Source organism: Molossus molossus, unplaced genomic scaffold (genome assembly GCF_014108415.1).
Source record: "Molossus molossus isolate mMolMol1 unplaced genomic scaffold, mMolMol1.p scaffold_m16_p_1, whole genome shotgun sequence".
NCBI lineage: Eukaryota > Metazoa > Chordata > Mammalia > Chiroptera > Molossidae > Molossus > Molossus molossus.
Genome location: NW_023425344.1, coordinates 69,386,515 through 69,412,398, shown reverse-complemented (window position 1 = coordinate 69,412,398; position 25,884 = coordinate 69,386,515). Strand labels below are relative to the sequence as shown.

The following is a 25,884-nucleotide window of genomic DNA, read 5'->3' as shown; positions in this document are numbered from 1 at the left end:
ATAAATAAGTAAACATATACGTGATATGTAAAATGATCATAAGTGATATGAAGAAAAAGTAAAGGGTAGAAGAGATACCAGAGGATAAGAAGAGTGTTCTACACAGAATGTCAGGGATGAAGCTACGATGTTTGGGCATAACTCAAAGGAAATTAGAGAGGACCACATGCACAAATTAGGAAGAAAGGTGTTCCAAGCAGCAAAAACTACAGGTAAAAAAATAATGAGATGAAAAACTTGCTTGATGAGCTGAAGCACCAGAGAGGCATGTGCAACCCGGAAGGGACTGTGCCATCCAGTTACCAGTGGGACCTGTGGGGTGCTGAAGCACTACAGAAGCCTGTGCTACCCAGCAGCCCATTAGATAGGCATAGAGCCAGGTTCCCAAAGGGACTGTGCAATCCAGTAACCAGCAGGACCTGCAGGGTGCGGGGGGCACAAGAGAGGCCTGTGCGACCTAGCTGCCCAGGACCAAACGGAATTACAACTAAAATAAAGACAAATCCTTGGAAAAAAGCAACAAAAAATCAGCAATACAAGACCATATAACCAGGGACACTGGTAGGATCTGCGGAGGCACGAGAGGCTGGCAGGCTGGGAGCCCACAGAAGGCAGCAGTCTTGGCTATGAGCAGCGCCCTTGGGAAATAAAGACCAAGTCTACTCCACAGCTCAGAGAGCAGGGACAGAGTGCTAAAATAGCCGCAGCCACTCACCTGGGAGCTCTGGAAGAGGGAGAGCAGACTGGGTTAGAATTCTCTGGGGACACCCTGGATTTGGAGGGCACTCAGAGTTTTTGCTGAGTTGCGGCCACAAAGGATGGTGGCCAGTGTGCTCCTTCCTAGAGCTGTGGGGAAAAGCAGCAGCCCCTCCCTCAGAGATTCAGCCTTTCCCAGGTGAGGCAAAAAAATGAAAATTGAGGCTCATTAACAAACAGCATCTATCCCACCCTCTGGAAATCCTCTTATGCAGATCACCAGGGCTACATTCCAAGGCCCTGAGTAACTGAGACTACTAGCCACCAGGAAAAAGCTAGAGGATAACTGAACCTTTCCTGGCTGGTTCCAAAACCCACAGATAACCAAAATGGTGAAACAAAGAAACAAATCCCAAATGAAAGAACATGAGAACTCTATCGAAGAGATCAAAGAAATGCAGCTTGCTTGACAAGCTGAGAAAAATCAAGGAGGCTAGAGTGGCTAGCAGAGCGAGCCAAAGGTAAATAGAAGATAACTGAAGAGTGAAAGAAAGGAGCAGGATCATTTCAGGAAATGTAGGCCATTGTAAGTTCTTTGCTTTTTCTTCGTCGAAATGGAAAAACATTGGAAAATGTTTAGAATACACAAAACCCAACTGCATTTAGATATTAAGGGATCACCTTGGCAGCTCTATTGAAAATAGGCTATAAGTGAGCAAGAATAGAACAGAAGTAGGAAGAACAGTGGAGAGGGTATTGCAATAATTCAGCCAAGAAGACAGGCTGGAAACATGGTAGTGGTGTAGATACTAAAAACTGGTCAGATTCTGAATATCTTATGGCAAAAGAAAAAAGAATTTGTGAATGAAAGTTCTCAGAATAGACGACAAGGAAGAGCTCAAGATTTTTGGCATGAGTAACAGGAGGGAAGTAGGCAATAGGACTCAGTAGTCTGGAGTTCTAAACAAAGAAAACAATTTTTCTTTGCCAAAGGATCTTATTATAGACTATGTAAATACATGGAAATTTTAATGAAAACTTACAACAAATATTTTAACTTCAGAGAATCACATTGGTGCATATCATATTATTTACTCAACAGACACTGCTTTTAATCAGGACCCCTTGCAGAAACTGCCTACCAGATATACATGGTCTACAAACTGGAAATGACTACACTAATTTACTTTATTATATTATGTGGTCAGGCCTGGATTATGTCATGATGTGAATAAATAAGATACAGTCATTAGGTAGAATATCTGCCAGCAAAGTACATAGGTAGAGGAGATAGCTTTTGTTACCATCTCTGCTCATTACAAAAAACACAGTAATTTATCTGAAGCAGACAGATAACACACCTGATTTAAATCAGCAATACCTGCTTTAAATAACATAGTCTCACTATTTCTCAGTACTTCAGTATATGCTCAGTATTCTTAGTTTAGTAAAAGTACAGAGCCAGAAAGTGATCAAACAAATTAATTCAACAAATGTTCCTTGGCTGAAGACTATCCTTAGGCACTTCGCTGGGGATAAGATAATGCATAAGCCTCAAATCCTGATAGGGTAATCAATATGAAATATGTTTATTTCCTTACAAATAATGGCATATTTTTGCTCTTCTTTTTTATTTATGAAAGGTATAACAGAATGAAAACAACTAGAAAGTTGTGTTAAAAAGACACTAAGCCCGGGCTAATTTGGCTCAGCAGTTAAAGCGTGGGCCCAAGGATTGAAAGGTCTTGGGTTCGATTCCCAATCAAAGGCATGTACCTGGATTTCAGGTTAGATCCCTGGCCTGGGTTGGGATCACACAGGAGGCAGGCAATTGAAGTGTCTCTCTCACATTGATGTTTCTCTCACTCTCTTGCCCCCTCCCTCCCTCCTTTCCAGTCTATCTAAAAATAATTTAAAAAATCAATGAAAAAATATCCTTGGGTGAGTATTAACAAAAATAAAAATAAAAAAGACACTAACATAACTGCAGATTTTAAAAAAGCAAGAAGAAAAATGTATAAACAGATGTAAAGCAATGGAAAAAAACAGAAAATCATTTGAAAACATAGTTATATTCTTCTTAAATTGATTAGTTTACATTCCTGATAATTGAGCTCCTTATGAAGAATGGGAGCATTATTAGGTCTCCAATAGGTCAATATTTTACTTTTTCTGTATTCATACTTCTCAGTAAAGTTCTCTCTCTTATATTCACATACAACAGAAACTTAATTTGGCTGATATCGATTTGCATGAAAAATACCTCAATTCTAATTTAAACTCCATTTAATTTTCACAACTACTACTTGAAGTAGACATTCAAACATAGCTTTTTAGCTCAGAGATGTAAAAATACAAGAGGCTAAGTGCCTTGCTAAACCCAAATTTTATTATTTCAAGTTCTATTTTCTTTCCACTTGATCTCATTTTCTGGGCCATGTATTACATGTCCTGCATTATATAACATTATATCAGTAAACCATCTACTGTATGTGGACTTTTGATTATTAGACTTGGAGCCACCCTACTAAATTTCCTTAATAAATTTCCATTATTGCTGGTGATGATGAATGCAAAACAGAGATTTGTTATTAAGGGTACTTACATTAAATCTCATACAAAAATCATAATCTCCAAATTCACTTGTTGTATAAATATAAATTTCTACATACTGCATTTTCTTTAGCAAAGTGCCTACATGCACATCACCATCAGAAATTACTCCTCTATTCAAAGACATAAATCTAGGACACATGTCCTCAAGGAGAGGGACCAGGGAAGATGACATAATACTTCTAGCCTTATGATACTATGCAATCAGAAATTTACAAAAGTCTTTTTAACAGGCTGCTCCCATTCTTACATAAAACAAATCTTTTCAAATTAGCTCTGAGAAAAACAGAGTTTTGAAAGCTGGTTGAGGTTAAACAATATTCTATGACTAAAAGCACAAACTTGTTAGTTCAAATTGGTTTCAAGTGGTGTTTTTTTTTTACATTTTCCATTTTGTTATATGACACATGCGGAATCCTAGGTTTGAGATCTGAAAATATCATTCCATATTATCAGTTAAATTGAGGAGAAATCTTTAACATCTAATAACAAATTATTCTGCTATTGTCCCGTTGGTCCTTTCCATGACACATAATTGTCAGTTAAGTTAATCAAGCCACTATTAATCATTCTTTGGAAATTTCAGTAGGCAGAGAAAAATCTCTTAGAAAAAAATAACATAAGTAATTTTTAAATTTAAAGATATTCCAGTTCCTAGTGTCCAGAAAAAGAGAGAATTTAATTATCTCTCTACTCAGTGTGCAGATATGTGATTTATGCTATTTGTCAGTGGATAATAAATGTTTATATTTTTTTCCCTAAAATCCAGACTATAAATAGAATGAAGAAAATGGTTACGGAACTAAATATAGAAAAAATACATAGGTTTTAAGCCAGCCTCCTTATTTTTTTTAAATGCCGTAGTATTTTTTAAAAATCATTAAATATCTGAAGGACTAGAATTGAATGTATCATTAGAGAACTCAATATAAGTTAGAGGATGGCAGAATTCAGCTCAAAATAAACAGAGAATTTTAATAATTAAAGCCAGTTCACAAAAATGTAAAGAACTCTTTAATAAAAATTTTTCTACTTAGAAAGGGTTATAAATATAAAATATTCCCCACATGAAAAGTGACTATGCAATCTATGATACATAATAAACTTCTAATAAATATCAACTTCCTAATTTCCCTATTCCTAAATATGAACTAATTTCCAAAATAAATATTTGCTCTGATAAAGGTTAAAATAAGGGAAAGGAATAAACATTATACAATATTTAATTATGAAAATTATAAGTGAAGTCATAAAAAGCATATGTTTTTAGGCATCAGGTAAAAAGTAAGAGCTGAACATCTAATAATTGTTTGAAATAATAATGACTTGCAAACCTATATATAATCACTACTTCTTCCTTCTTTTCAGACATGATTATTTGTATTTCTCATTTCTAATCCAGTGATCATTAATTAATTATTTTGGTATTTAATATCACGCCCTGAAGTCGTTTAGAAAACAGTACAGAAGAGAGCATGACAATTCCTTTTCCTCTGTGACAGTGAATTTTACTTTCTTAATCACGACACATCATTTTGATTAGCAGAGAATCTTGTAATCAGCTTAGACAGACTGCATCTCTGGCCCCTTGTTCCTTTGTGTCCCCCACAGTTAGTAAAAAGATTCCCTACAAAGAAGAGAGCTGATTCCGAATGAGTACACAGAGTAAACAAAAAACAAAAGCACTATTAATTATGCAGAGTATCAGTCCTTGCAATCACAACCACCACTGTTTACAAATAATATTTTGTATTTCTATGAACTCCTCCAGTACCTTATATCACTTTTCAAACAACCCTGTGGGCAAAGTTCTGTGGACATATTACAGGTTGGCAGTTATGTGAGAGACTGAAGAAAATGGCAAGGCTAGAAAATCAGTTACACATTCATTAGGCTGTGTGACTAGAGTAGCTAATAAGTTCTGAAACTTTATAACTGAGTGTAATCACACATTTTATAATGTAAGAAAGATAAACAAATTGCAAAGTAGAGAAAAAATAGCCAGACCAGGCATAATTCAGTACTTTCCTTCTTCTAGAAATATCTGTATTGCTAATCTCCATAGAGGTTTAATTGATAAGTTGGTAATTATTCAGTATAATGCACTAATGGAAAAGCTTTTAGCTACACAATTTCACAATTTTTAGAAACAAGCAAAAGTAAAACTTAACACATAATTGAACAAATAAAATAAAACTTGCATGAAATGCTGAGGGAATAGTTTTAATTAATTAGTGGCAAACTGTCTCAACCAAATTTGAGTATAAGGTTTACTTCAAATGTTAACAAAAAAGCAATATGTTATTTGACATTCACACAATAAAAAACACTGCAGTTTTTTCATGTAAGATATTTAACACTATAACCGACAGTTTCCTAATAAATTCATGTAATCCATTTAAAATGAGGTGACTAATAATTCTAAGAGTCCTATTTTTATGTCACCAACCTCTTTAAAACCATCAATGGCTCCTGACTGTCTACAAAATTCTTATTACATAGTGCATAACTCTATAGCCTCTCTTCCTATCTTTCTTCCCCTACCTATTTTATTATTTTTTTTAGTCCTCACCCGAGGACATTTTTTTATATTTTGTTCAGATAGAGTGGGAGGGGGAGAGAGAGAGAGAGAGAGAAACATCGATGTGAAAGGGACACATTGAGTGGTTGCTACCCGCACAACCCAACCAGGGCAGGGGACAAACCACAACCGAGGTACGTACCCTTAGCAGGAACTGAATCCAGGTCTCTCTGGACCACAGGCCAATGCTCTAACCACTGAGCAAAACCGGCCAGGGCTCCCCTACCTATTTTAAGAACTCACCTCTATTTCAACATTTCTGTCTTACAGAACCACTTCATGCATTAATGCAATTACCCATGCATTGCTCCTGCAGTCATGAATTGCTGTTCTCTTGAGCTCACCATGGGGTAATGGCTGTTAAGAATTATTATCCAGTATTTCATCTTTTCTCATGGCTGAGTAGTATCTCATGGTATAGATGTACCACATTTTCTCTATCCAATCATCTATCAAAGGACACTTTGGTTGTTTCCATGCCACAGCCATTGTGAATAACGCTGCAATGAACATAGGGGTGCACATATCTTTGCAAATACATGTTTTCAACTTTTATGGTAGACACTCAGAAGAGGAGTTGCTGGGTCATATGATAACTGTATTCTTAAATTTTTGAGATGAAATACTGTCATTTGTGACAACATGGATGGATCTAGAGAATATCATGCTAAGCCAGCAATTTTCAACTGGTGTGCTACACAAATGTTTAAGACATGAAGTACCCGATTATTTAGTCAGGGGCACTGACCTCGTTTTCCATAGCTTGTCAAATAAAAACAATGACAACAGCCAACACAACAGTATTTGTCCAGTGTGAATTAAAATCATACCTTTTTTTGTCAGATTGGCAAAAAATATAATACTTTTTTTTGGTGTGTCACAGAATTTAGTAATAAGTGTATGTGTACCATGAGATAAAAATATTGACAATCTCTGTATTAAGCAAAAGAAGTTAGACAGAAAAAGTTAAGAACCATATGATTTCACTCAAATGCAGGATATAACACTGAAAGCAACAAATGAACAAACAAGAAAAACAAACAAAAACTAATAGACACAGACAATAGTACAGTGATTTACCAGAGGGAAAAGGGTGGGGGTAATAAAAGATGAAAGGGGTCAAATATATGGTGATGGAGGGAGATTTGGCTTTGGGTGGTGGGCACACAATGCAATATAAAGATCATGTATTATAGAACTGCACAGTTGTACACTTGAAACTTATATAACCTTATGAACCAATGTCATTCCAATAAATTTAATTTTAAAAAAGAACCATTATCCAGAATTTAGGAACACAGCCAGAAAGAAGACTGCAAATTCAAGGAGAGCCCATTAAACGGCAGTGCCCGAGAAGTCACTTCACTGTCTATTTCCATCCAAACATGTCTCTTCTTGGATCCCAAAGTACTTCCGACTGGCAACAGCTTTTACTTTTGCTGACTTTCTGTTCTTCTGTTTGGTTCTTTCCTCAGATTTTACATGAATTTGATTGTTTTAGTCTTGTTCATTTTTTGCTTCTGATAAATTCTGTAATTCTGTCTGTTTCTTACTAACACCTGATTTAAGGCTGTGATCCTTTGCACAATCAAGTCTCATGGCTGCTGAGTCTGTGTCTCATCTTGAATCATTAAGCCAGTTACACATGTATAGTTGAGAAATCACCCTATGTAAGTCATGGCTTCAGTTGTGTTCCTTCCCATGGCCAAGTGTGGGACTAAGCCAGTGGACCTAAGCTAGTTTCAATCACATGGTCAAAAAAGCACCTGGGTATACATGAGTCTGGTTTAACATGACCAGTGATTCCCCATTTGTGAGATATCTAATTTAATAGTCAGATCATATGATGGTCTCTATTGTGTTGGTGACAGATATCTATTCTTTATCAGGTGAGAGACAATAGAGAATTTGATTTATTAGGGATTTTGCTGTTGTTGTTACTGCTCTTATTGTTGTCTGTGTAGTTGGGAGCTCAAATTAATTAAAATTTTGTGCTCACTGTAAAGGAGACCAACTCTTGACATCTGGAAATATGTAAGCCAGAAATTAGGCTCTGAAAAAACATAGTCTCAGAGTTCTGTGGGAAGAACTATACTCTTAAATATAGTTACTTCCCAGAAGAATAGGAACCTTAGCAAATTTTGGAGACCTCTGAAGAATGGAATTCATCAAAATTATAGGTACTGCAAGTGATATCTCATGGAGAGGCAGTTTCCTAACCTCAAAATTAATGAGCAAGTAATAAAGCTTTTTAAAGACCTATTTCTGTATTTTTTAATGACATTTAATATAATAGTTACTCAATACTCCATGATCAAGAAGGCACACACCATTAATTAACATCTCACAGTACACGAATATAAGTCATTAGTCCATAATAAAAATCAGTATCAGCCTTTTTACCTGAGAGCAATAACAATTTTAATATGTTATAATAATGTTATAACATATATTTGTCATATAATAATATATGTTAATATTATAGTAACATTTAGAAAGTATTTGGAATCAAAGAGAGCAATGTTAAGAACATATATCTAAATATCGGGAATGAGGCCAAGAGGATGACTGCACATCTTGTCAATGTCATTCTGAAGGATAATTTAATTCACAAGGAGACTGTCCTGCTTTTGTTTTTGTTATTTGCTGTTAATTAAAGGTTCAGACCCAGTGAAGTTACATGTTAACTTGTAAATGTGTGCCCAACAGAATTACAAGTGTTTTTTTCTAGAAAAGATAACCTCAATATTCGTTTATTGCCCTGCAAGACATTAATCAGTTTTATAATCAAATTCACAATCTTATTATAACATTTCTTTATTAAACTTCCTATAAATAACCAGTTCTCAAGTATTCTTTGAACCAGCTTTAAGTTTTATTGGTTCTCCCATTAATTAATTTGAAAAAGTCTTTAACATGTGTATAAAAATCATTTTTAACTTTTAAAAATTATACTTTTACAGTAGCTAGTCATTTTAAAACACTAGCTACTCTATAAAACATTTTATGAATATTAAAAACTTTACCTCTGTTTTGTTCATATCACTACTATACCATGATAATAGTGATTTAAAACACATTTAACATTATCATACATGAATTTATTTACTTCTCTGTCTGCCCTTGCTACACCTAAGAGCCCCAGTAGCCTAAGCCCTGTTGACATTTTCACTGAATCTCTAGGGCTTAACAAAATTCATTACTTAAACATAAATAAATAAATGTCAATTAAATAATTGAATGTAAGAATACATCAATGAATTTAAAATCAAAATGTATTTATTAATGTATCTTATTTCTTCATTGGAAAAGTATAGCTCAACCCAAAATAAAATTTATTATATATAATATAGAGTTTAATAGTAAGCCTTTCATGGCTAATTATTTTTCTTTGAAACTATTGGGGATGGGTGGATATGAAATTTATAATACCAGTGTAGAGTATGAAAGTGTTAAAATGCTGCCAGTACCAAGAGCTGGAAGGTTGGCTAGACACATACACATAGTACTTACTGAAAGAGCTTCACTCAGTCTTCCCATATCACCTATCACCCATCTTTAGCCTATTGAAGACTAAACATTTATTAGTTGATTCTTCAAAGGGAGTCAGGAGCTACTTTGGTGGGGGCTCCCTCAAATCAAATCTGGAATAATTTAAGCATCAAAATAAATAATGACGACGAACTATAGTCCACTGAATAAAATATGAACCCATGATTCAATTCTGATAAATCATGCATGCATATATGCATATATACATATACATGCATGCATATTTGCCTAAACAGAGAAAAAGGGAGAAGACTTTCCTATTGTAGAACACCAATTAGTAAATATAGAAAGGATGATGTTTTTATAAAATCACTATTGTACAGTATCATAGGAAAAAATATTTGGGGGGGAATCATCAATGAATACTAAAACTTCTGGATAAAAGTTGATGAGAAATATGATATTTACATAGCTGCAAAGTATCTCTCCACAAAGTAACTGTCATGAGTGTTAATCCCATGTGAGATCAAGAACAGTGAGGACCCACTCAAGACTAAAATCAATGTAACATACGATTCTGGACTGAAAAAAATTGAAACAATTAGTAAAACTAGAATATGGATTTATTTTAAATAAGATATTTGTTAAGGTCAAATTTCCTGATTTTGATACTTACATTGTGATATAAGAGAAAATCTTTGTTCTTAGAAAATACATGCTAACATATTTAAGGGTAAAGTGTCGTGATGTGTACAACTAACTCTCACATACTTCAAGAAGATGATATAAATAATGTATGTACAAAAGTATCATTGTGAAAAAAGAAGAGAGACAGAAAGATTTTGAAGTAAAAATTAATGATTGGTGAATCTATGTAGAAGATATATGTGAGTTTCTTGTATACTTTTTCCAACTTTGTTGTAAATATGAAATTATTATAAAATTAAATTAAAATATATTTAGTAAATTTAAAGTAATATGTTGTAACCACTGTGATACTGGTGCTGTGTACTCTCATAGTAAATCTGGTTACCATGTTTTTAAGCAAAAAGGCATACCGGTGAGAAGCAATGCCTAGTTTATCTACTCTTTTGAAACTGAAACTATTAATACCCAACTGAATTGTGTTATTTGGAGTCATATTTCATTATTTTTTTGAGGAAGGAGTTGAAGCCAAGATGAGATAGGAAAAGACAGGATAGAAGGGGAAAGGATAAAATAGAGAGGACAGCTCTTTCTCCTTATCTGAGTTCCACTTCAAACAAGTTCTATTTTGAGAATTACCTGAACAAAAATATGATGTAACCTTAAAAATAAAAAAATACATTTCTTTGAACACACAATGCCTAGCCCATTTTCTGACTCAATGTAGACAGTCTAAAATATTTAAGGGTTGTTTTTTTTTAGGTTTTTTTTGTCTCTTCACCGCTTTATAAGTTTCCATCCCCTCATCCCCCTTCCCTTTGGCCACCATCAACACCATGTTCTTTATATAGATGTGTCTGTTTATGTTTAGTTTTGTCCATTATTTTGTGTGTGTGTGTTGTTTAGATTCCACATATAAGTGAAATCATACAGTATTTGTCTTTCTCCATGTGACTTATTTCACTTAGCATAATACCCTGTAGGTCCATCTCACAATCTTCTTTGCTGAAGAGATACTTAGAATTCATTTTACTTAAAACGTGTTGCTATCTCACCAATAATTAAAAGCAAATAAATCCCCTCACACTATTTTTCAGAGATGTTAGTGGACTGCTCACTGTTTGATGCATTACTTAGATCTGTAATAGTCAGATTCCAGAACTAGAAATTTCTTGCATGTTCTAGTTAGTCACCCTTGCTAATAATGAATCTTTCTTTTTAGAATGTAAGAATTCTATGACCTGCACAGGAAACCTACATTTTTTTAAAAAACAAGACTTTATTGTTTTTGTACGTGAGTCCTAGCAGGAACCAAACCTGGGACTCTCTGGTTCGCAGGCCGACACTCCAACCGCTGAGCCAAACAAGCCAGAGCAGACTTTATTGTTTTTAGTAGTGTGTTACTCAGCTGCGGTGAGTAGGTAGACCTCCTCTTCTTGTTTACCATGCCATCTCCATCCCGATCAATGTCTAACACATGCTCGACATATAGCTTACACTGTGTTCAACTGAGAATTCACTTTGCTTGGCCATCAAGTCCATTTAGTAGAACTATCTTTTGCATTTTCTTCAATTTGGGCTGCTCTATCTAAGCAATTCTGTGATTTTTATTATGCAATTTTGTTTTGTCAAAAAAAAAGAAGTATTCTTTAATGAAGTTTTGTCTGTTACTTTTGCAAAATAAGCTTGTTTGTTGAACCAGAACGATTTACTATGTCATGGCAAAAGGATTCTTATTTTTAAAGGAATATAGAAATTTTTGGCAAATTAATAGTGTCGAAATTGGGAAATCACTTTACTTATGTTGTTATTTGACAAGAACAAAAACAATTTTTGTAAAAATTGTGTGTATGGGTCAATTGTTCTGATTTCTTAAAAATTACCTACTGGAATACTTACAATAACTAGGACTAGGCCCATGAAAAGCTGAAGATTTTAACATCATTAATGTTCAACCCCCCTGCACTGAATCAAAAAATGGAGAAGAAAATTATACACGGAACAATGGGGGCACTCCTCGAACTTCTTTAGCTAACAGACCTGGCAGACTTCCAGCTGTGTAACAGTAAGTTCCCTTCAAGAAATCATAGTATCATAAAACTTAATGGTGTCCCAACTCCCTTTTGTTATGCAGGACTTCCTAGAGAGAGGAATGCTATTGGACAGACGCATGCATTAATAGTTCCTTTCTCTAGTCCCAAATATAAGCCCAGCATCTCTGCTCCGGTTCTTTTTCCTCAGCTATAGCAACGTCCAGTGGACTGCTGGGTCAAGTTAAATCTTTATGGTCAGTGTACTCTGACACTCGCTTGGTTCAGGGATAGTTTCTACATACTGTTGTTATTATTATTATTAAAAAATAAAAGAGAGAATCACTGTGATTCATGAACCATAACTAGGTGGCTCATCCTCTTTTCATTGAAAATCACTGTTTGTATTAATGTATCTGCATTTCTTTGGAACATAAATCTAATGAAAGCAACAGCATGCTGAGATGCACTGTCTCATCCCAACCAGCACCTAATACATGTATGAATTATCTAACAGCTGGTCAGCCTTGTTCAAATCCATATAGTTTAAATATTCAAGTTAAAACCCCTACTGGTAGACTTAATCTTCCAATAGAATGAAGAAAGAAGTAAGAAAGACAGGAGCAAAACATTTAAGTCTATTATAAATGTGTCTCTCACAAAAGTTTGCGATTCTCAAATTATCACAGGACAGACCAGTACTGTTACTAAATAGGATATAACTCAAATATATATTTTAAAGGAAATATATTTATCTTTTATAAATATATTTTCTTCAACATTATGTTTCTATTTAAAGTCTCTGTCTATTCTATTTTGGATAACATTATTTTATGATTTAACGGAAGATACTTTTAAAGAGGTAATTTTTCAAGTTAGTATCAAATAAATTTATGGTTATCTAATGGGCACATAAATGTCCACAATGGTTAAACTTGCTTTTTATTTAAGAAAACAAAGAATGCAAATTAAATGTCTTTATAAATAGCCAAGACACCTGTCTCAAGCACAGATGCTTTATTCTTAATTTCATAATCAGAAAATAACAAGATCAAGTAAGTCTTCTAATTACAATAACATAAATGTATTAAAATGTTCAAATCTTAAATGTACTTGATTAATTTTTTCTAAGCAATATAAGTTGATTTTGAAAACTGTATGAGTATCCAAAAAATAATCAAATGAGAAATCATGTAAAAAGATTATTCTTATAATGCATTAATAGGTAAATTTCTAAATGAATACTTTAATACACAATACTATTTGTATTTCAGTTTCTGGCTCTGTTCCATATTATTTAATAAAAATAAGAGTCATTTCCATCAGTATAATACTTTAAAATTGATAAAACTTTTTCACATAAAATATATTATTTGATCTTTATAACTTTATGAGGTGAAAGAAATGAGACTAGATATGGTGTCCTTTTCCAAATCCCCATAGTCTTTTTATCACACCATGCTTGCTTAAAATAAAAAGTTAAAATCATGTTTAATTGATGTAAAAGAGTTCCTAATTTTTAAATTTGTCCATCGTGGTCATGATTATGTTAGGAGAAACAGTTTGCCTATCATTTTCCAGTGATACACTTTTATTCCAGGCAAATGTCACAAAGACAAAATAAAAATGCATATTCTTATATTAAAGATTAGAAAGCAGTAAAGGCAATTGAGAAAAAGTAGAATATAAAAAGTATGAAAATATCATAAACCTGCTTACTAATTTACTGCATTTTTATTAAATTTTTTACTTTTTTTGTATTTTTAGGAACTAAAGGGATTTTATAGATTGTCTTCCCTTCTGAAATCATGTTTAATACGCCCCCCCCCCCCTACCATGCACACACCCTGCACACCAAAGTTCCTCTTGGACCAGAGCCAGCCTGAGACACACCACAGGAGGCTCTACAAGAGACAAAGCAGAACGAGCAGGTGCAGAGACCACACAGTAGGACAGAAGTGGGCAATGTGTGGTTCTCTGATAGTTGCCAAATTTTCTAAGTCAAATACACACTACTCACACAATGCCCACAACTTTTGTCATTGTCTGTCCTTCACTCAAAAAAACAAAATAACATGTAGTGATGACCGAGAGCCATGAAGGTAGACTTAGTATTGCAAAGTATTTACTCTGACTCTACGGGGAAGGTCCTATTTCAAGTGATATCATTGCTGCTTCTCCAATATAACTTTAGAAACAGAGGGGAGATTTAGAATTATTGGAGTATCTTAAAAGGAGGCTGAAATATATGTGTACTAAAACAGAAATAAGACATTAATATAGATGGGGGTAAAAACAAAGCGATAAAAGGGCAAAAGAGCTCACTGACTATTTCTCCACACGCACTCCAAATTTTCAGTCCTGAGTTTCTGCTCCTCTCCATATGCAAACAAATCTTTCACACACCCTCATGCTATTTCTATAAACCTAATATATTGTGTTTTCAATGCCTATTGGTTTATATCATATTTCTGATATAACAGAGATCCCCAGGCTTCTAATTTGGAATATGCATATCACGTTACCTACATCTGACATTTTCAGATAGGACAGGTAAAAAATAAAAGGCTGGAGGGTCACTGACCAAATGCCAAGTAATAGCTGTGTTTAAAGTGTTAGCATGAAGAAGCAACCTACAGAGGAGTCTGGAAGGAGAAAGGAAGAAGAGGAAGAACTAGAGGAGAGTCCGCACTGCAAAAAGGGGAAATGATAAGTATACAAATAGTCTTATGGTCTTCCACAGTGTTAGAAGCTGAAGAGAGGTCAGGAAAAATGAAGACTGGCAAAAAGCATCTTAAAATTGGTAAAGTCACTGATGGTTTCGGAGTAGCTCTCAAGTGGGGGTGATTTTTGCCTAGCAGATTTTATTTGGCAATGTCTGGAGATATTTTTAGTTGTACAACTAGAGGGTTCTACTGGTGTTTCATAAATAGGGATCAGGGATGCTATTAAACATCTTATACAGTGCATGATACAAGCTCCCTGCCCCCCCCCCCCAACCACCATAAAAACACAAAGAACTATCCAGGATAAAATATCAATAGTGTCAAGGGGGGCAAGTCCTTCTGACCGAGGGAATAAAAGAAAAAGAAAAAAACAGCAATAGTGTCAATGCCAAGAAACATCCTGTAGCCCTGGCTGGTCTGACTCAGCAGTTAGAGTGTTGGCCCATGGACCAATGAAACCTGGGTTTGACTGACCAAGGGCGGGTACCTTGTTTGTGACTCCTCCCCACCCCTGTGGAGGTCACACCAGAGGCAACTTGTCTTTCGCTCTCTCTCCCCCTCCCTCCCTCCTACTCTGTCTAAAGATAAATGGAAAAATATCCTCGAGTGAGGATTAAAACAAAACAAAAAGAAATATCTTGTATATTACTGGAGCTAAAATACATGGACTTGAGGACAGTTAGGAAATAAATGTGGCAAGAAAATGCCATTCCTTCAGAACTTCTTGCCTTGCAGGGAAAGAGAGGGACAGGATGGAGAACTTTAGGAGCAGGTAAGACATAGAAAGAAACACGGCTTGTTTGTTTTCCTCGATGATGGAAAACTTGGTAGTTTTGTAAACAGTAAAGAAGAGATGGAGAAGAAATTGGGGATAAAAACAAGAAACATACTGATGAAGTGCTGTGCAAAGGGATTGAGAGGTTGAATCAGGAATACTGGTGGGAAACAGTGTTTGAAGAATGCAGGGACACATCTCTAAAATCTGAGGAAATGGACTGATGGGTAAAAATAGGACTGCATTCAGAGTGAGTGGCAAGAACAAGACAGACAGCTTAAGGAGAATGTTCAACATTTATATTCACTGCCTGGGTTAAGCAGCTGGTCTGTGACCCGTTTTCCCTGTTACAGGGGCCAATGGAGAATGCTTCCCAGAAAGTAAGAAGGCAGGTGACCTCGTGCAATCTCCTTGTGCTAATGACAGACCTCCTAGCAAACAAACTAGCCAACTAAATATATTTCACTAGTAGGAGAGCATATATACGGATTGCTTTTAATAGAATGTGTCTAATTATCTAGGATTGCTTATGAAAAATAAAGCTGGAATATAGAGATTTATGAGCTATGACTCCTTGAAAAATGCCAATGTGTGCTACATAACTATCTGAGCATAAAACGGAGATGTTTCAAATGGTCAAAATGCAAAAACGTCCAGCTATGAGATAAATAAGTTCTGGGTAAGCAATGTAGAATATGACGACTATAGCTGAAAAGCATGGAGATGTTTTGTATGGAGGTGCCTCCTTCTGTGTAAATGGGGTAATTGCACATGTTGCACAATGGAAACCTCACCCAGTAATCCCCTGCGGGAGGAAGGACCCGGTGCAGGGAAGGTATTACAGATCTTGCCTTGCTTCTCCTGTGCCTCTTGACACCTGATAAAAGCTTTGATTCATGTGAGTCTCTTTTATAACAAAAAATTCTTTGTTTCTCACTGACACAAACACCCTTTATTGGGTAGTGCTGGAGACAATAGCTGATATTTTGTAAGGAATAACAAATGTATTCAATAAAAAGCCTAAGAGAGGGAACTAAAAGTATCAGTACTGAGGCTGGACTTAACAAGCGAAGCACAATGGAACCAAGGAGGCATTTCTAAGCCAACTTTTAACACTAGCATGAAATGCTCGCTGAATTAAATTACAAAGGTGATTAAGTGAAAGCTTGTTACTTAATAATTTAAAAATGATTAACTTGCCCTGGATGGTTTGGCTCAGCGGTTAGAGCGTCGGCCTGCAGTCCAGAGAGACACGGGTTCCGTTACCACTAAGGGCATGTACTTCGGTTGCAGTTTGTCCCCGGCCCTGGTTGGGTCGTGCGGGTGGCAGCCACTCGATGTGTCCCTTTCACGTTGATGTTTCTCTCTCTCTTCCTCTCTCTCCCTCCCACTCTGTCTGAATAAATAATGAAAAAATGTCCTTGGGTGAGGATAAAAAAAAAAATGATTAACTTAAAAACATGATCGCATTGAAAAAGTGTGAAATGTATATGCATGATTCATTTCTAAATCATACCTTTTAATCCTGACCTTGCAAATATCATGGTTGTGACACAATTATAAATGTCTGTTTAAAAATTACTTCAAAAACAATAATGTTAAAATATGTGTATTTTCTATAAACTGACTGTAATGCTTAATATTAGAATTCTACTACTATATTTCTTGACCTTGGAAGTAAAAAAAAATTATACCATTTACTAAAATTAATTTAGGATATTGTATTTAAATTTCAGACTAATAGCCCTGGCCGGTTTGGCTCAGCGGTTAGAGCGTCAGCCTGCGGTACAGAGAGACCCGGGTTCGGTTCCCGCTAAGGGCACATACCTCGGTTGCAGTTTGTCCCCGGCCCTGGTTGGTCGTGCGGGTGGCAACCACTCGATGTGTCCCTTCACATCGATGTTTCTCTCCCTCTCTCTTCCTCTCTCTCCCTCCCACTTTGTCTGAACAAAAAATGCAAAAATGTCCTCGGGTGAGGATAAAAATAAATAAAAAAATTAAAATAAATTTCAGACTAATAGACTCTAAGAATAAATTTTGCTTCATTGTCTAACTTGAATAATGCAAAAACTTCAAAATCCAATGACAATTCCCTCAGAAAAGGTAGTTCTTTTACTCACGGTCAATCCTATCTTACAGATTGTGTAGCTGTTCAAATGGTCAATGATTTTTCATGAATCCTGAATCCATAAATATTTTCTCTCATGCTATGAAAGCTGTGCTAGCCCACAGGGTTGCTTAAATAAGGCATAAAACAGGTGTTTTTGTTTATTTGTTTGTTTTCTTTAGTGATTTTAGAGAGAGAGGGAGAAGGAAAGAGAGAGAGAACATGGATGAGAGAGAACATTAACTGACTGCCACCTGCATGCGCCCCACTGGGGAGTTGGCCCACAACCTGGCACGTGCCCTAACCAAAAATCGAACCAGTGACCTTTTGGTGCACGGGTCAATGCTCAACCAGTGAGCCACACGAGCCAGGCATATAAAACAGTTCTTATCTCACAAAAAAAATTGAGATAACTTGATGTAGTTAAAAGTAAAATTGTAATTTTTGCATTCTAACCCCAAGAATAATAGGTAAACAACCCTAATTATCTAATTTATTAATCTTTAGGGAAATAAACTTTGTTTAAAATATGCTCAATGTAGTATGGTTAGAGAAAAAAATATTTAATTTTCTTCTACCACTGTTCTTAATTATTTCCTTGATAAATAATAATAAATATCTATTTTTCTTTTTTTTTTAATCCTCATCCGAGGACATTTTTCCATTTTTTGTACAGACAGAGTGGGAGGGAGGGAGAGGAAGAGAGAGGGAAACATCGATGTGAAAGGGACACATTGAGTGGTCGCCACCCACACGACCAACCAGGGCCGGGGACAAACTGCAACCGAGGTACATGCCCTTAGCGGGAACCGAACCCGGGTCTCTCCGGACCGCAGGCCGACGCTCTAACCGCTGAGCCAAACCGGCCAGGGCAATATCTATTTTTCTTAATCAACTTTTAATATATATTGTTTAATACTGCTATTGTTACAACATGATTGTTTATTGCTATGGTCTAAATGTCTGCATCCCCCTAAAATTCATCTGTTGAAATTCTAATCCCCTGAAATGATGATTCTAGGAGGTAGAGTCTTTCAGGTGCTTAGGTCATGAGGGTGGAAACTTCAGGAATGGATTTAGTGCCTGTATAAAAGAGGCTCCAGAGAAATCCCCAGCCCCGTCCACCATGTAAGACACCAGGAGAGGTGCTGGGTGTGAACCAGGAATGATGCTGGCACCTCGATCCTGGACTTCCAGCCTCCAGAACTGTGAGAAATAAGTTTCTGTCATGTATACACTAGCTAACCAATCTATGAGGTTTTGTTATAGCTGCCTAAGGAGTGAGACATACATTAAGTTTTAAGAATGTAATCACAGAGGGAAATATCAGGTGCTATGCATTCTCATGCGAACTGTATGAAGAGATAGGTAATAATTATGACACTGCAACTTTACTCAAACTAATCTTTTTTTTTTTTGTACAGATAGAGTGGGAGGGAGAGAGAGGAAGAGAGAGAGAGACATCGACGTGAAGGGACACATCGAGTGGCTGCCACCCACACGACCAACCAGGACCAGGGACAAACTGCAACCGAAGTACGTGCCCTTAGCGGGAACTGAACCCGGGTCTCTCAGGACTGCAGGCCGACGCTCTAACCGCTGAGCCAAACCGGCCAGGGCTACTCAAACTAATCTTAAGGTCACTTAAGATGAAGTGAGTTAGCTCTATAAATAAGCTAGTCATAATTTTGTGCGCCAAACATACTATCTATGATAGCTGCTGAATAAAAAAGATACCCTAAATGCTTAAAAAGAAAGAATGGTATACTTTATCTATTTCTGCTTCTTTAAAAGTAATTCTGAATCTTTATATTTATAAGAAATGAAGTGAGTTGGACTAGATAAAATATGCATGGCAGTTTTAAAATATCACCTTAGAAATACTTGACCAAGAACTTATATTTTTTAAATGTGTTCTCCAATAGACATAACAAGTAACTATTTCTTGTCTCCTTTGTATGGCCAGTCCATAACTACTGCAATGATACAATCATATAAACCATTCCATAAGGTTGATTATTCTAGAGTTGGGGAATTGGATGAAAGAAGGTGAAGGGGTTAACCAAAACCATATCTACATCACACACAGACACAGACAACAGTGTGGTGATGGCCAGAGGGAAGAGGCAAGGAGGCAGGTGAAGGTGGGCAAAGGGGAGGGGACAGGGATGGAAAGAGCCTTTGCTTGGGGTGATGGGTGCATGGTGCAGTGTGCAGATGATGTTCTGCTGGGTTGCATACTTGAAACCGGTATGATTTAGAGAACCAATGTCATCCAAATATATTTAATTAAAAATAAATAAAAATAAAATAAGTCATATTTCTACTGGAAGAATGTCCTAGTTGGTATGGTCTCATAATCAAGGACTTAGTATCAAAACCAAAGTTTTATCAAAAAATGCTTCATAAAAATATATGCACATTTGTATAATAAATTAAAATGTCAAAAATGTGCATAAGCACACCACACACAATGATTGACCTAACGGCATACATCATAATCTAATCAGCAATTTTACCTTTAATTCATCCATACTTTTTGTGTACCAGGCACTATAGAATGCTATAAGAAATGTTAATATGTACAAAATTCTTCTATTTAAAAGATGAAAGTCTAACAGGTAAAATGTGACACACTCAAAAAACTAAGTGGTGGCTGCAATATATGTGATATAACTGAAAAGGACATTAATAGGAAAAGTATTAGTAACTAGAAAAATCAATAAAGGTATTATGGATGAGGAGTATTAATCTAAAATTAATATACTAGTTATCAACAATTGTAATTTCATGTTGTATGAGTGAAACTTATGATTTTTCTTCTTAAAGTATATAAGGATTGAGAAGAATAATTGGTGTGGCTCAAAATATTAAGGCCCTCTTTTCCTCATTCAATGTCTTGGAGCAAGCAACGATACTTGCTTTAATTCCACTGTCAATGAGTTAAACCAAAAGCTGCAATTATTATTTTATCCCTCAAAAAGCCATTGACATTTTTACATATTTGAAAGTCTCATCTAGGATTTCAGGATTAAGAGGAGAAATTTCTTCAATCAGATTTTCTAATCATCTTTCCCTTGAAATTGATTCTTTGAAACTCAATGTTGTATTTCTTCTATACTGTCCCACTATCTCTCACAGTCCCTGCTCGTTAGAAGCTGGTGTCAATGGTAGAAATTAGCAAGTGACACAGAATTTACATATATATTCAATAGTGTCAACTGAGCATGGGAGATGGACTCATATAAATTAGAGACACAGAAGTCCACCTGCCCTTTTAATCCTTTTAACCTTTGATATCAAAGGTAACAATCCAAATCAAACCCCACCCATTTTGAATTTTAAGGTGGTCATAATGGTTAAACCTGTTGTATTGCCAACATCACATTAATGTCTCCCAATATGGGACTCTAAATTCCTCAAGGGCTGTCTCATCTTTGCATCTTCAGAGTGGCTTCTCAATAAATACTTATTGAAAGAAACTGTGAATGTATTGATGAATGGGTAAATGAATAAAGGATAAGTTAAAAAAGGAGAAAATAGTAGGCCCCAGAAGAGTGAATGCGTAAGCAAAGTGCTTGGCTACTTAACACAGGGTTTAATTAGTCTTGAATAATTCAACCAGTATTAGTAATATCTAAATTCTGAATCTGACATACAAAAACATTTAAATATGACATGAGGTGCTAATGATCTGCAAGTAACAACTTTCGCTTAAATATAAATCTGGTCTATTCTTCCACTGAAGTCCTACAGCTTATGTTTCCACCAGGCGATTCACAGCTTCTACACAAAGACAGCAGGATGCCAAACTGCAACTAAATGAAACTGCACTGTGTCAGAGCAGAGCTAGCCATAAATGAATGCTGTCAGAATCGCTCAACACAAATAGTAAAGGGTGACTTTTGTGGCTGCATCTGCTGAGTCAACTAAAGATAACATAACTTTCCAAATCGGCTTTTTAATGTAATAAAAATTTTTACTTCCAAATATAGTAGGATTCCCAGAAACTAAATCAAATAGTTTTTAGATATGCATCGCAAGGCCTTTAAGTCAGGAAGAGAGCATATGCCAAAAAATAAAACTTGAGCCGGCCAGTGTGGCTCGGTGGATTGAGCATCGTCCCACGGACTGAGAGGTCCCAGTTCGAGTCCCAGTCAGGGCACGTGAAGATTTGGGGCTTGATCCCCAGTGGAGGGCATGTAGGAGGCAGCCAATTTACGTTTCTCTCTCACATCGATGTTTCTATATCTCTGCCCCTTCCAGTCTCTCTAAAAAAGATCAATAAAAACATATTTAAAAAAAATAATAAACAAATAAAACTTGTAATTATGAATGAATCCTTTAGTTTCAAAGATGTCTTCAACTTTTTCAATCAAGTAATCAGCTCAGTGCGAGCCCTAAAGTCAGGGCCCATTAAAAACTGTGGACAGCCCTGGCCAGTTTGGCTCTGTGGATAGAATGTCAACCCATGGACCAGAGAATCTTGGGTTTGATTCCGGTCAAGGGCATGTACCTCGGTTGTGGTTCTCCCCAGCCTTGGTCAGGGTTGTGTGGGAGGCAACCAGTTGATGTGTCCCTGTCACGTTGATGTTTCTCTCTCCCTCCCTCTCTCTTCCTCTCAAGTGAGGATTTAAAAAAAAAAAAATGTGGACAAAAGGCAAGGAGGGGGCAAGCAGGAAATCTCAGTTAATTAAAAGAACTGAGATACAATAAATTATTTGAGAATATGACAGTCATCAGTGCCGACAAGGCACATCTGGGTCTACAACTTCCAGACACAAGAAAGAAACTGTACTTTCTGCTGCCTTTTGTGGTGAGTTTGGGCCACGTGATTAGATGTGTCAATGAGTTGTGAGAACAAGTGAAGTGAGTCTCTCATGGGCCAGAGCACTTATTACTGGGATGAGGACCTCCAGAGAGCTCTTTTTGCCATGATAAAAGGCAATGTTTGCAAAGGTAGCTGCTTCAACAGCCCAAATACAGAATGAGATGTTGAGCAGAACTCCACCCTCCACAGTGAACATGTAGTCTGAGTGAGAAATAAATCCATATTATTAAGTCACTAAGACTCAGAGGATATTTGCTATCACATAGCTTAGCTTATCCTTACTCAAAACTCAGGTATTTTTCTTTCTGTAGTGGCAGATGCTCTATATTGTTCATTACATATGATCTATCCTCACATTAATAATTTTTTTAGACGAGGGTGATCTTGTAACTATTCAGAGGTAGACTTCACTGTGTAAAGCTGTTGGAGAAACCATGACAAATCCTTACATGCATTCATTGATATAACTAGAAAGAAAAAGCCTATTTCTAGAAAAGTTTTTATCTTTTTAAAATATTTGGACCCTCCTAAGAAAAGTATCAAGAAAGTTACTCATTAGAGAAAAATTAAGAAAAGTCTTTATTTAAAGCAGTTTGCACATATATAGTAAATGTGAATGCTTGTAAAATTGCTTCAGATATATTTTAGTTTCTTGTAATATATTTAAGCAAAGTCCAATTTCTTCTGAGCCATTGATGTTTAAAGAATCAATACATGCTACCATTTCCCTTTCAGACTGAAATATGCCCAAAGTATACACACACAAAAAACTAGAACTGTAATCTATCTAGAGAATACTTTGGGTTGTTCAGGAACCCTTAGCAACTTCATAAACAGAGCCATATCCTGTCGGTAGGATTAAATCTCCCTGAACTGTAAGAAGTGTTCCATTCTTTCTAAGCATGAATATCTTGTTTTGTGACAATGGTGTTTTTGTTTTTTTTTTTACTTTTTAAAAATATGTTTTTATTTATTTTAGAAAGAGAGGAAGGGAGGGGGAGAGCAAGAAACACCAATGAGAGAGAAATATCGATCGGCTGCCTCTCGCATGCCCCCTTTTGAGGACTGAGCCCGCAACCTGGGCATGGTGCCCTGACCGGGAATCACCAGGGCCCAAGTTCATTTCCGAATGAGCTCTCTCTCAGTAAAGACACTGATGCTACTCACTGGCATATCAAGAAATACTACCAAATTTTAAGTCCAGAAAAAGTACTAAATTTTATTTGCTTTTTTGTATCCCTTATAAAGGGTCTCAGTGTAGTAAGCACAGTTTGCCTTAAATGTGTTACGATCATTACACACAAATAATGCAGAAAAAATTTAAAAAATAAATTAATTTAAACCCCCCCCCCCAAAAAAAAGCATGCATGGTTTAAAATTAGAGAGCTAGGGTACAAATCTAAACCCAGTCTCTACCACTTACTGTTGGTGTTTGGGCAAGAACTTGCTTAGCTCCTTAGTGCCTCTTTTTCCTGTTTTGCAAACTGTGATCAATAACAGTATCCCTTGGTTCATAGTTTTGTGAAGATTGAATGTGATAATACAAGGCATTAAAAATAGTGCCTTGGATGAAATTAGCCTTAAAAATACATGTCACTATTATTATTGCTATAAAAAAGAGAATAACTTTAATTATTTTGGAAAAGGAATATGAAAATGTATGTCACTTTTCACACAAAAAGCTATAACTCCCTAAATATATGTCACTTGTTTATAGCTAAAATTACCTAAGGAATCCTAGCATTTATTCCTTAGATTTAAAAAATATATTTTTATGCATTTTTAATAAACTATTATACTGTAAATTAATTAAAGGATGAGATATTAGTTGCAAATCAAAGAAGAACAGTAATGTCATAAAGCAACTTTTTATAAGTTTTGTGTGAAAATTCAAGAGTTTTAGTATTTATTTCAACAAGTTTGACCTGTAAATCCAGTGAAAATGTATAATATCTTAACCAAGTTTCTGTCCCAAACTTTATACTTCAAAGCAGCAATTTTCACCCAATGTGCCATAAGAATTTGTAAAACATGCAATATCTGACTACACAGTCAGAGGCACTGACCTCTTTTCCCTTAGATTGTCAAATAAGAAAATGACAACAGCCCACACAACTATAGCTGTCCGGTATGGATGAATCTAAATTATACCTATTTTTTTTTGTCAGATTGGCAAAAAATGTTGTTTTGTTTTTTGGTGGGTCATAGAATTTCAGTAATTAGCTCATGTGTGCCAGGAGATGAAAAAGATTGAAAATCCGCAAGCCTTAGAGCTTTTCCCTGACGATGGCAATGGTATAATCCTGCCATCCAGTGGAAATCTACATCATTGCAGGGACACTTTTTGGAAATGCATAAAAAGCCTCAAATAAAATAACAAAATTACATTTTTGTGCTTTGACATTTAAAATTTTAAATCTTGACAGCATATCTTAAAGAAAAAGTGATTTTGAGATATTATAAGGAAAATATTTTAAAATAGTATGAAAAATGAGACATAAAGAATACATAAAAGGCCCAACTTTGGGCAAGTCTAGTCAAGGGTATGCAATTATTAACATAAATACTGCTCTGTAAAAGATGAATGGAAATTTTGTGAAAATAAATATTTCATAATAATTCATCAGCCATAACCTTTAGTGATGCATCAACTGGAAATCTTTCTTAACATATTCTTAAATGTAGACAAGAAACATCAATTGCTAAAATAATAACATTTTTCAAAGCACACACAAAAAAAAAGAAAGCTGAAATATATTTCTGTATATACACATGTAAATACACACATTTTTTTTTTTTTTGTATAATAGGAAGAAGGAACCCATCATCATTTGTTGTTTTGTAGTAACTGATTTGCTCAAGATTAAAATCCAGCCAAGCCTGACCTGATGGTTAGAACTCCTAACTTCAAGTACAGTGGTTTTACTATCACTCAATAGTGCCTCAGGAATTTCACTCTTCTTCACAACACTATTGTCTGAAGTACATAAGCTCATATTTTCATTTGAAACAATTATCAAGCATACATAGAAATGTCGTAAATTACATAGTTTTGTGCATTTTTCATATATATGCATGAACAGATAGGTAGGTAGGTAGATAGATCATTTGAAAGAAACACTGTTAAATATTTGGGATCAAAGACAATGATGAAAAAAGAACATATTTGTGAGAAATTGAATAAAGTGAACTCCAAAAGGCAAACCCCACTCCAATCTCTTTGGGAGACCTGAGGCCTCCTGACCCCTTGGGCTGCAGCCCTCTGGTCACCTCTGGCTCCACCTCACATTACAAGGAAGCTTCATGCACACACTTCTAAGACACCCAGTCCACAAATGCAAGCCCTGACTGCCCCCCTACACATCCCACCTCCACTCTCATCAGCAGG

At 35.7% G+C, this 25,884-nt stretch overlaps 1 protein-coding gene across 2 annotated transcripts in view; it reads right to left on the bottom strand.

Annotated features, from left to right (window-relative positions):
* Positions 1 to 25,884, bottom strand: part of CCSER1 (coiled-coil serine rich protein 1) — a 723,258-nt gene that overhangs the window by 512,330 nt on the left and 185,044 nt on the right. The gene's annotated exons all lie outside the window — the stretch shown is intronic.